The sequence below is a fragment of the Oryctolagus cuniculus genome, chromosome 7 (genome assembly GCF_051225735.1).
Source record: "Oryctolagus cuniculus isolate XC-2025 breed Fujian yellow rabbit chromosome 7, ASM5122573v1, whole genome shotgun sequence".
Taxonomy (NCBI): domain Eukaryota; kingdom Metazoa; phylum Chordata; class Mammalia; order Lagomorpha; family Leporidae; genus Oryctolagus; species Oryctolagus cuniculus.
The window spans coordinates 164,722,589-164,734,915 of NC_142873.1; the positions used below are offsets into that span (position 1 = coordinate 164,722,589).

A 12,327-nucleotide genomic window follows, 5' to 3' on the forward strand; every position below is an offset into this window, starting at 1 on the left:
GCAGGGGCCCTGGAGCCACTTCCAGGGAAGACCCTGCCCCACCTGGAGCCCTGCTGGTAGCCGGAGGTGCCAGGGCTGCACCCCTCGCGGCTGGTCCAGCCTCGTGGCCCTGGCTGTAATGGGATGGCCCAGCCATGGGCCAGAGGAGCCCTGGCACCAGGCTGGCCCACGGTGTGGAGTGCCCAGTGCCCTGGATGGCCGGGCTGGAGGTCCCGGGTTCCCTCAGCCTCCCGGCGTCCACGTCCACAGCCCCTGCCCGCTCTGGCCTGCGCGCTGCACCCTCCGCCTCCCTGCCGACGTTCCTGTGTCCTGGACCTCGGGTGGGCACTGAGGCCGGGACCCACCTCCAATGCCCAGATCCACCCCTCTGCGGCTCCACTGCCCCGTGGCCCTGGGGCTGCCCAGCACGCCAGCCCTTCCCTGAGGCCCACATCTGCGCCCACCACTCACACTCCACTGGCCAGTGAGGCTGCCCCACCAAGGGCCCACTGTATGGTGTCCCCGTGCTGGGCACAGCCGAGCATCACCCCACGTCTTCCACACCTGCTGTGGCTTTCCCGGGGATGCCTGGTGGGGCCGGGGAGCGGTGGGCGAGGCCGGCCTCGCACTGTGGCAGGGGCAAGGGTCGGTCAGGGTCTCAGGCGGCCAGGGCCAGAGGACAACATGTCTGGGGCGGTGACCCCACCGGAGCCAGCAGCTGGAGTCACAGGGCGGGGGGGGGGGGCAGGAGAACACGCCCACACTGGTGCACACAGTCAGGAACCTTCCTGTGGGGGTCAGCAGGGCGGGGGGAGGGTCCTCCGCACATGGGCCCCGCGGCGTGGGGTGGGCCTTGGCGAGATCCTGCAGGTTCCCCGTGCTCCGTGGCACACCCAGGTCCGCGCACCCCCCCTCTGCCTGGCAGCCGCCTCACGCGGGGTCCACGCGGTGTGGAGGGTCCAGGCCGCGGCTCCAGCGAGCCCAGCTGCACGGGCGCACGCCCGGGGAAAGGGTTGGACTTGGGACCGCGGCCAGACCAGCTGGACGGGGGGGGGGAGCGAGTCCACGGCCCCCGAGGCTCCAGCGGACGCATCGCGACCCCCGCCCTCCCCACCCGGCGCCCGCGCCTCGGCTGTCGGGCCTCGGCACGCACGTGGTCGCTCCTCGCGGGAGGCCACTCGGGGGCACCGGGCTCCAGAGCCCTCCGGCGCCGTCTCCCGCAATGCGCCGGCCCTCGGCCCGTGCGCGGCGCAGAACCGGCTCTCCGGGCGCCGGCCGGCGCGAGCAGGGCAGCCAGGGCCTAGGTCCGGCCGCAGCCGGGGCCGCGGGGCTCCTTTAAGAGCCTCGCGCACGCGCGCGCCGGCTCGGGGAGCGCGCGTGCGTGCGCGCGCCCGGCGGCCGTGCGCGGTGACGCGGCGCGTGGGGTTTCCCGAGCTGCGGGCAGGGGCGCCGCGCCCATCCCGATGGCTGGAGGCGTCTGAGGGGCGGACGGCGGCGGGCGCGGGCGGGAGCGGAGCGGGAGCGGCCGGAGCGAGCAGCCGCCGCGGACCCACAGCCTCGCCGCGCACCTGCCCAGCGCCCGCAGCGCGGCCCGAGCGCCAGCCTCGAGCGGCCCCGGCGGCGGCGTGGGCGTCAGGCCGGGCGAGGGCGCCGAGGTGAGCGCGGCCGCCGCGGCCCAGCCCCGAGCCCCCCGGCCCGGTCCCCGGTGCCCCGGCGTCCCCGCGGGCCCCTTCCCCTGCCCGCCGGCGCCCGCCCCGGGGGTCGCCCGCCCGCCCGCCCCGCCCCCACCGCCGGCCGGGCCGCGTCTTCCTGCCCCGCCCGGGTGGGGCTGCGGGGCCCCGGGAGGCGGCGGGGGTGCGGGCGGGGGTCCGAGCCCGCCCCGAGGCCAGGGCGCGCCCGGGCCAGCGCGGGTCGGGGGGCGGCCCCCGCCCGGCGGCTCGGACCGCGGCCGCGAGAACAAAGGCTGGCGCGCCCCGGGCCGCGGGAGCCCCGCCGCGCGGAGGGGCGGCCGCGGCGGGCGGCCCCGGGCTCGGCGGTCGCGCCGCCCCGGCCCGGAGCTCGGGGGCCAGCGCCGCGCGGGCGGGCGAGACCCCGCGGCGACCCCGGCCCTCGCGCGGCGTGGGCGCCGCGTCCGGGCCCCACGGCCAAGATGGCGACCCCGCGGCGCGGCCATTGTCGCCGGCCCCGCGGGCTGCGGGCCCCCCGCGGCCCTGGGCGTCCCGCGTGGGGGCGCGTGCTCCGGGGGCCGCGCTCGTCCTGGGGGCCGCGCTCGTCCTGGGGGCGCCGTGGGGCGCTGCGGCGCGGGGCGCCGGCCGCGGGAGGAGCCCTCCGGGGCGCGCCGGGTGGGCGCGGGGTGGGCTGCTGCGTGTGTCCGTCGGTGCGACCGTGCTGTCACCGTCGCTGCCCGGGGGAGACAGCTGGGCTTTTGTCACGGCCAGCTCGCCGGTGCGGGGATGGCAGGCGGCTGCGGGCAGCGGGTTGGGTCTCCGGGGCACGCGTGGCGTGTGCGTGGCGTGCCGCTCCGGTGGAGCTGCAGGCTTTTTGGAGGGAAGGAGCGCCGTCTGGACGTGAGGATGCGGGCGCTTCCGGGGGTGCGCGGCAGCCAGACGGCGAGGGAGCAGTTCCCTTTCCGCCGGCCGGCGACACGCGGTGCGCGGCGGGGCTGGGCGGGAGCCCGAGGGCCGCAGCTGCAGTGCAGGTGCCCGGCCGGAGCCGGCGAGGGCCCCGAGGATGCTGCGGGGTTTTCTTGCGTGGAAATCCGCGCCGGGGGCGCCTGAGGAGGTGGCCCCGCGCCCACCCTGCCGCCTGGCACGCGAGGGGTCGGTTTCGTGTTCACTCCGGAGCAGCGAGCGGAGAGCGCTCCGCCTGCCCGGTGCCGGAGGCGGGTTTGCGGGCAGGGGCCGCGCCCTGAACTTTTCTCTTGGCTGCGCCGGGAAAGTGTGGCCCCCAGACGGCCGGCGGGGAGGGTGGGGGTCTCGGCCCCGCGGGCAGCAGTGGGCTCTGGCTCATCCTGCTCTGAGGAGGAACACTGGTCTCATTTCGGAAGTGCAGTGTTGGCATCTGCTGTAGCTTCTTCATTGGATTGTTTTTCTCCGCCCGAGAGATTTGGCTCATGTCAGTCTCCAAATTGGATTAAATTCTTGCTGCCTGCGGCTTTGGCTTCAGCGTTAGTGGATTGGTAATAGATAGGCTCAATTTTATTATCTGGGCTTGACCATATGGCAAGCAATATGATTTTGAAACCCCTGTTTAGTGCAAGTCTCGTAAGACGTGGACAGGGTTCTTTAGATTATTTTTAAACACTGTTTTGAATTCTGGTTTCAGGTTTGTGTTTGCTGATGGAAATGAGTGGTGGGATTACGAAGCGGTTTCACATGAAATGGGGGGATGAGAACAGATCCAGGGGCTTGAGCCCCAGCGGCTGTTCCACTTCTGAGCCAGTTCCCCGCAGGTGCGCCTGGGAGGGCAGCTGAGGGAGGCCCGGGTGCCTGGGCCCCGGCACCCACGGGAGAGGCCCTGACCGAGCTCCAGGCTCTGGCTTCAGCCTGGCCCAGCCCTGGCCGGTTCGGCCATCTGGGGAGTGAACCGGCGGGTGAGTGGGTGGGAGATCTTTCTGTATCTCCCTCTCTTTGTGTAACTCTGCCTTTCGGGTAAATAAATAAATCTGTAATAAAAGCGAATGTGTGTTGAGACAGGGAAATGATTTACATGGCTGAGAGACTTCACACTGAAGGAGTGTGTATACGTACGGGAGCGCAGGGCCCTGTGGCTGGGCTGCGGGGGACAGCTGTGAGCTCTGTTTCAGACCCCGCACCTGGGAAGTGCGGCGGCTCCGGGCCGCGAGCCGTGCGCGGCCAGGGGAGGCGAGGAGCCGCCTCAGCTCCGTCCTGTGTCCTTGTGCAGGCGCTGCCTTCCATGGACCGGGCTGCTTGCTCGCTGCTAGTGAGACTGAGTGAACGTATTCCCTTATTAGCTTAAATCGGAATTCTGAGAAGGAGCCTTTCCGAAGAGCTTAATTTAAAAGACGAGACTTAACTAAAATGATTCTTAGAATTACCCGAGAATTCAGCCTGTTGTGCCACTGATGAGAGATGATTATGATTTAATAATCACTGCGAACGTAATGCGTTTTATCAAGGGGCAGGTTAATTCTGTATCCTGTAACCTACTAGAATTGGAATGCTGAAGGCATTGTTAATTTTTTTTGAAGCTCTATCTATTTGAAAGGCAGAGTGACAGAGGGGGAGAGAGGGATCTTCCATCTGCTGATTCACTCCCCAAATGACCACAATGGCCAGGGCTGGGCCAGGCTGGAGCCAGGAGTCCATCTCGCTCTCCTGCACAAGCGGCGGGGGCCCGAACACTCGGGCCACCCTCCGGTGCCTTCCTCAGTGCACCAGCAGGGAGCTGGATTGGAAGCGGAGTGGCGGGGGCTGACGGGATGCCAGCAGCAGCACTGACCCGAGTCCCGTGGCGATGAGAAAATGCATTTCCCATGAAGGTTACAGACTCCTGACTGCCTGGCCACGGGTAGTTAATAAAGCTAAAAACAACTAATCCTGGATATTTTTAAAAAAGTATTTATTATTTATTTTGAGAGGTAGAGTTACAGAGGCAGAGACAGAGAGAGAGGCCTTCCATCCGCTGGTTCACTCCCCAAATGGCTGCAACGGCCATACCCGCGCCAATCTGAAGCCAGGAGCTTCCTCAGGGTCTCCCGCACAGGTGCAGGGCCCAAGCACTTGGGCCATCTTCCGCTGCTTTCCCAGGCCACGGCAGAGAACTGGATCAGAAGTAGAGCCGCCGGGAGTAGAACCGCACCCGTATGGGATGCCGGTGCCGCAGGCGGAGGATCAGTCTGCTGTGTCACAGCGCCGGCCCCAATTCTGAATACTTTTAATAAGAAGTTATTTATTGCCGGCGCCGTGGCTCAGTAGGCTAATCCTCCGCCTTGCGGCGCTGGCACACCGGGTTCTAGTCCCAGTCGGGGCACTGGATTCTGTCCCAGTTGCCCCTCTTCCAGGCCAGCTCTCTGCTGTGGCCCGGGAGTGCAGTGGAGGATGGCCCAAGTGCTTGGGCCCTGCACCCCATGGGAGACCAGGAGAAGCACCTGGCTCCTGCCATTGGATAGGCGTGGTGCACCGGCCGCAGTGTGGCGGCCATTGGAGGGTGAACCAACGGCAAAAGGAAAACCTTTCTCTCTCTCTCTCTCACTGTCCACTCTGTCAAAAAAAAAAAAAAGGTTATTTATTTGAGAGGCAGAGAGACATAGGAAGAGCAGAGAAAGCTCTTGTTCTCTGGTTCTTTCCCCAAAAGCATCTGCGTCCTCCCAGGGTGCGTTAGCAGGGAGCTGGAGCAGAAGCGGAGTACCGACTCCCAATTGGCAGCTTAGCCCACCGTGCCACAGGGCCTGCCCCATCCTAGAAATTTCAAAGAGTTCCTAAATGAGAGACTGTTTCCAGAAGGATTGGCACCGAGTTAGAGGCCAGCTCTGTCGCCTCACAGGCTGGGGTGGTGGCATCGGCATTTCTGGGTCAGGTTCCTTAGTGTAAGCTGGGCACACGGGAGCTTCCTCCGTGGGTTGTGAGGGTCAGTGGGTCACGTGTGAGGAACCCTTAGGTAACAGGGCACTGGGAGGTTGGCCATTCTTGCTCAAGGCTGTGCTTTGTAGAGAATGTCACTGTGATAGTGTGGGTGGTCCTAGAAGACGACAGCTGTTGGAGCTTGGTTCTCCTGTCTTCCTCGTGGTTCCAGGGGGACTTGAGGCCAGCTCTCCGTGTGCCTGTGCTGTGTACCTCTGCTCGCCACTGCCTTTCTGTGCCTCTCGGATCGTTTTGAGCCTGGTGAAGGTTTTTATTTTTTGGAGAAATCCCTTTCTTATGACACTGGAAATTTTTGGATTTCAGCAGATTTGTTTCTGTCCTTTGATTTGCTAACTAGTGACAATACTAATGAAAAAAATTTAAAGATTTATTTATTTGAAAGAAAGAGTTGCACAGAGAGAGGAAGAGAGAGAGAGAGTGAGCTCCTCCATCCGCTGGTTCTCTCTCCAGATGGCCTCAACAGCAGGGGCTGGTCCAGGCCGAAGCCAGGAGTCAGGAGCTTCTTCTGGGTCTCCCACATGGGTGCAGGGGCCTAAGCACTTGGTCCATCCTCTGCTGCTTTCCCAGGTGCGTCAGCAGGGAGCTTCATTGGAAGTGGAGCAGCTGAGACCATGGCGCTGGCCCCTGGATATTTGTTTTAACAAATGTTTACTGTGGGGGCCAGTGCTGTTGCCTCATGGGTTAAGCCATCACCCGCATTGCCCGAGTTCCATCTGCTAATGAGCTTGGGAAAGCAGTGGAGGCTGGCCTGAGTGCCTGGGCCCCTGCGCCCTGTGGGGGGTGCCAATGAGGCTCCTGGCTCCTGGGGAGTGAGCCAGAGGATGGGGATACCTGTCTCTCTCTGTGGCTCCCTGCCGCCGAGTCTGCCTTTCAAATAAATGAATCTTAAAAAAAAAGTTTACTTAGCTGTAAATTGTTGGAACTTACCTGGTCCGGCTGTGGAGGAGAGGTGTGGATGGAGGTGGACCTTCAGGAGTTGGATCTAGAGGGTGGTGGAAAGCAGAGGTGCTTAGAGCAGTGGCTCTCTGGTGTGACCGTGGGCCCTGAGATGTCCTAAGACATCGTTCAGGGGTCTGTTAGCTCAGAACTACCGTCATGATCGTGCAGGGCGCTCTGACCTCCACAGCGCCAGTCGAGGCCGTGTCACCAAGCTAATCCGGTCGGTGTGTTTTCTGGAGAGGCAGAGAGACAGCCCCTCCCACCTGCTGGTTTACCCCCCAGATGCCTGCAGTGGCCAGGGCTGAACTCCCTGCCCTTCTCCCGGGGGTGGCACCAGTCCTGCTGCCTCCCAGGGTCTGAGCCAGAGCTGGGAACTGCGTGAACTCAGCGTCCCCCGTCTGTCACTGTCACAGTGCGCACTGCCCGGCCGTGCTGCGACCAGCCGAGGGACGGGGCTTTGCTGTAGCCGTCGATGTCCACAGCAAGGTCATGGTGCTGCTTTGAGTCCAGCTGCTCCACTTCCTGCCCGGCTTCTTGCTGCTGCGTCCTGTGAGGGCAGACGATGACCTTTGTCACGCGTGTGGGAAACCCGGACGGCGCTCCTGGCTCCTGGCTTTGTCCGGGCCTCGCCCTGGCTGTCGCAGGCACCTGGGGAGGGAACCAGTGGGTGGAAGATGTCGCTCAGCTCCCAGTCTCCCTCTCTGTCACTCTGCCTTTCAAGTAGATGGAAATAAGTAAATGAACTTTTTTTCTAAGGAACAACTGCTGGACAACAGTGGCTACGTAGAAGCGGGGATTTGATAGTTACTTTCTCAGAGGTCAGTGAAGCCAAACGCACTTCAGGGGAGAGAGCGGACCCTGATGCTGGATCCAGAGCCTGGCTTTAGAGGGAAAGTGGGACTTGGGAAGCTTGATGATGCTGCCTGAGCACGATGGCTTTCCTGCGGCTGAAGGCTTTCCTGGGATGCAGGTGCGGACGCAGCTGTCACGCAGGGAAGAATCAGGGCCTTCTGGAGGATGTGCTGACTGTAGCTCAGTGAGCGGCCTGCCGCGCTGGAGGTCCACAGGTGGGTACGAGGCCCGCTCGGGTCAGTGCGTGACTGCTGCCGCTTAATCGACAGTTCCAGCTCGCACGTGGCAGCTGCACTGGCGGGAGGACCACTTGCCGGTTTGGGTGTGGTGTCAGACTGCCCACGCTGTGTGTGCTGATGCACACACTGTCTCTTTCCTAAGTGCCCGTCTCGGCGAGGCTGGATCTGGTTGCGCCTCAGCCCTGTGTAGCAGCAGACTGCATACAGGAGCAGGTGTGCGCATCTGATGTTCTGCTGGGGCAGGCAGTGAAGCGATTTTTTAAAGACTTATTTATTTCCTTGAGAGGCAGTGTCAGAGAGGTCTTCCATCCGCGGGTTCACTCCCCAAGTGCCTCAACAGCCAGAGCTGATCTGGAGCCAGGAGCCAGGAGCTTCTTCCGCATCTGCCAGGCGGGCGCAGGGCCCAGGACTGGGGCCGTCTTCACTGCTTCGCCAGGCCCCCCGGAGAGCTGGGGTGGACGTGGAGCGGCTGTGCACAGCGCCAGCCCCATGGAACTGTTCTGTGCAACACAGCTTCTCTTCTTGCCGTGATGTTTTTCTTAGAAAATAGTTATTCATAAAAATGTTCCTGGAACATTTGATGGGTTCATTATTTTCCAATAATTCAATAAACATTTAAATATATTTATTTATTTGCAAATCAGAGTTAAAGAGGGGAAGAGAGCTCTTTGATCTACTGGTTCACTCCCCAAACGGCCGCAGGGGTGGGTGCTGGGCCGGCCGAATCCAGGAGGCAGGAACTCCAGCCGGGTCTCCCTCGTGGGGGCAGGGGCCCAGGAACCTGAGCTGTCTTCTGCCTTCCAGGGCATCAGCAGGGAATTCAGTGGCGGTGGAGCAGCTGGACTTGAACTGGTGCTCGTATGGGACGCCAGCACTGCGGGCGCCGGCCTAACCTGCTGAGCCACAATGCTGGCCCCAGTAAACTATTTTTTTTTTTTTAAAGATTTACTTATTTATTTGAAAGAACGACAAAGAGGAAGGGGAAGACAGATCTGCTGGTTCACTGCCCAAACGTCCTCAACTACCAGGCTAGGCCAGGCGGAAGTCAGGAGCCAGGAACTCTGTTCTGGTCTCCCTGTGGTGTGTTTGGGCCATCTGGCCCTGGCCTCCTAGGCACATTTGCAGGAAGCTGGATCTGCCGTGAAGCTGACTGGGACACAAACCAGGCACCTGATATGGGATGCTGACCTCACAAGCGGCAGTTTAACCTGTGCTACAGTGCTGGCCCCTTAATAAACATTGACAAAACTCTTCAGGTGGGGCCGCTGGTGTGGCACTGTAGGTTAAGCTGCTGTCTGCAGCATCCCATGTGGGTATTGGTTTGAGTTCCGGCTGTTCCACTTCCCATCCAGCTCCCTGCTAATGTGCCTGGGAAGGTGTGGAATTTGGCCCAAGTGCTTGGGCCCCTGCACCCACATAGGAGACCCAGATGAGGCTCCTGACCCCTGGCTTTGGCCTGGCCCACCCCCGCCGTTGTGATCGTTTGGGGAATGAACCAGTGAATGGAAGAGTCTCTCTCGCTTTCTCTGTAACTCTGCTTTTCAAGGAAATAAAAAATTTAATTCAGGCTTAGCTTTTTTTTTTTTTTTTTTTAAGATTATTTATTTGAAAGGCAAAGTTACAGAGAGGCAGAGGCAGAGAGAGAGAGGTTGGTCTTCCATTCTCTGGTTCACTTCCCAAATGGCCACAATGGCTGGAGCTGAGCCAATCTGAAGGTAGGAGCCAGGAGCTTCTTCCATGTCTCCCACATGGGTGCAAGGGCCCAAGCACTTGGGCCAAACTCTGCTGCCTTCCCAGGCCATTAGCAGAGAGCTGGATGGGAAGTGGAGCAGCTGGGACTTGAACTGGTGCCCATATGGGATGCCAGCACTGCAGGCAGCGGCTTGATCCTCTGTGCCATAGCATCTGCCCCCTTTGCACATTTATTTAGAACGCTGCCTCTTTATCACAATTTCCCAGTGTCTCAAGTACTGTTTGGATTGCCTTATCTGTCCCATTCCTGAGTGTATCAGCGCGAGCATCAGTTCCACCCTGTCTTTTTGTAATGTTGCCACATCACTCAGCTATTTTCCTCACATAGAACTTAACTAGAGGCGCTCCCTACTCACGCTGGGGTTCCATCCCTGGGTTTGGTCTGGAGAGCGAAGCAACGAATGGGAGCCTGCGCATGGCTTTCCCATGGTTGTCAGACTTAAAACATTTTCCTCTTAGTATCCTGCAGGCCTGGGACATGAAACTTGGCCAGTGCAATTAGGAGGGCTCTTGTGTTTATTAACTGCTGCCTGTGGCAGTTGGCAGCTTTAGTATTTACAAACCAGTAATCCTGACCACCTAATCCAGTTTCCTTGTGGTGTCAGGAGCTGGGAGCCAGTGCAGCTCTGGCCATTGCAGCCATTTGGGGTGTGGGGTGTGACCCAGCGGATGGAAGATCACTTCCCCCCCCGCCTCTGCCTCTCCCTCTCCGTAACTGCCTTTCAAATAAACTGAATACATCTTAAGATGTATTAAGGGTGGCATGGCCGGCGCCGCGGCTCACTAGGCTAATCCTCCGCCTAGCGGCGCCGGCACACCGGGTTCTAGTCCCGGTCGGGGCACCGGATTCTGTCCCGGTTGCCCCTCTGCCAGGCCAGCCCTCTGCTGTGGCCAGGGAGTGCAGTGGAGGATGGCCCAAGTGCTTGGGCCCTGCACCCCATGGCCTATGGGAGACCAGGAAAAGCACCTGGCTCCTGGCTCCTGCCATCGGATCAGTGCGGTGCGCCGGCCGCGGCGGCCATTGGAGGGTGAACCAACGGCAGAGGAAGACCTTTCTCTCTGTCTCTCTCTCTCACTGTCCACTCTGCCTGTCAAAAAAAAAAAAGATGTATTAAGGGTGGCAAAAGGTGGGCGTCTGGTGCGGTGGCTACCAAGGGACCGTCAGGCAGCTGGAGTGCTCACGGGCAGGTCCTCATGCCGGAGACGGCAGCCATGGCTCCACGTGCAGACTGGACCCTGGCCGTGTCCCCTCTCTGGGATGGAGCTCCCTCTCTGGGATGGAGCACGCCTTACCTTCCCGTCAGCCTGGGGCTCCATGGACCTGACACCCACAGCCAGGCACTCCACACGTGTCCGTGTGGGGAAAAGCTCCGTGGGGGAAAAGCCAGGCTTAGCTTAGATGAGATTCTGACCTCATAAATGAAGCCCGGTGGGCTTTCACCGACCCAGCACAAAGCAGGGCCTGAGAGCAGGTGTCAGGGCCAGCGAGAGGGAGGGTGCAGTGTGCCGGGAGCTCGTGCCCTGCCCTGCCCACCTGTGCAGCGCTGCAGGGTGTGTCGTTTCCTGGGGAGGCTGGTCAGAGGTGGGTTGGGGGAGGCCTGGGCGGAACTTGAGGGTTGGCACTAGGGCGGGGCTCCTGGGTGAGTGAGGAGCAGCCGGGGCCGTGTGAGAGAGATTCAGCCTGCAGTGGGGGTTCCTGAGGGCCAGCGAGCGTCTCGGAAGGGGCTGGGGAGACGGGCCGCGAGGCCTGCTCCGTGCTGCTCGTAGCTGGGAATGCCGAGAGAGAAGGAGCCGGAGCCGGGACAGCTGGGAGACCTCAGTGGGTGCACGTGCAGGGCTGCTGCTCCGCAGGGGAGGCTGGTGATGGGGACATGGGGTCAGGGGGAGGGGAGGGGGCAGGCAGGGCCGACGCTGTGGCGTGGGGGCATCCCATTTGGGTGCCGGTTTGAGTCCCGGCTGCTCTACTTCTGATCCAGCTCTCTGCTGTGGCCTGGGAAAGCAGTAGAAGATGGCCCAAGTCTGGGCCCTGCACCTACATAGGAGACCTGGAAAAAGCTCCCGGCTCCTGGCTTCATATCGGTGCAGCTCTGGCCGTTGCAGCCATCTGGGGTGTGAACCAGTAGACGGAAGATCACCCCACCCCCACCCCCCCGCCTCTGCCTCTCCGTAACTCTGCCTTTCAAATAAACTGAATACATCTTAAGAAAAAGGGTAGCAAAGGGTGGGCGTCTGGTGCAGTGGTCAAGCTGCTACTTGGGGAGCTGGTGTCGCGGTGCAGCAGGTTAAGCCACTGCCTGTGACGCTGGCATCCCCCACGAGCACAGTTCAGGTCCTGGCTGCTTCGATGCAGCTTCCTGGGAGAGCAGTGGGAGACCAGGTGAAGCTCTAGTTCCCTGGCTTTGGTCTGGCCCAGCCCTGGCCATCTGGGGAGTGAACCAGCAAATGGAAGATCTTTCTTTCTCTCTGTCTCTCTTTCACTTTTTCTCTCTCTTTCTCTCCTTCGGGGCCAGCGCTTTGGCATAGTGGGCTAAGCCTGCACCAGCATCCCACATGGGCGCCGGTTTGAGTCCTGGCTGCTCCACTTCCACCTGCTATGGCCTGGGAAAACAGCAGAGGATGCCCCAAGTCCTTGGGCCCCTACACCTACGTGAGAGACCTGGAAGAAGCTCCTGGCTTTGGGTCAGCTCAGCTCCTGCCGTTGCAGTCATCTGGAGAGTGAACCCGTAAATGGAAGACTTTTCCTCCCTCCCTCCCTCCCTCCTTCCCTCCCTCCCTCCTTCCCTCCCTCTGCCTCTCTGTAATTCTGCCTTTCAGATAAATAAATAAATATATATATATTTTAAATCTGGGCCGGCGCCATGGCTCACTTGGCTAATCCTCCGCCTACGGCGCCGGCACCCCAGGTTCTAGTCCCAGTTAGGGCGCTGGTTCTGTCCCAGTTGCTCCTCTTCAGTCCAGCTCTC

The 12,327-nt window shown here is 61.3% G+C and overlaps 1 protein-coding gene across 3 annotated transcripts in view; it reads left to right on the top strand.

The window, feature by feature from the left end:
* Positions 1-1,362: 1,362 nt before the first annotated feature.
* Positions 1,363-12,327, top strand: part of GNB1 (G protein subunit beta 1) — a 79,489-nt gene continuing 68,524 nt past the window's right edge. For 2 of the 3 annotated variants that reach the window (XM_070079417.2, XM_070079420.2), the window contains exon 1: positions 1,416-1,634. The gene's annotated coding sequence lies outside the window, so the exon portion shown is untranslated. Of the gene's footprint in view, positions 1,635-12,327 lie in introns of all 3 variants that reach the window. The other variant, XM_070079416.2, reaches the window with a different exon arrangement.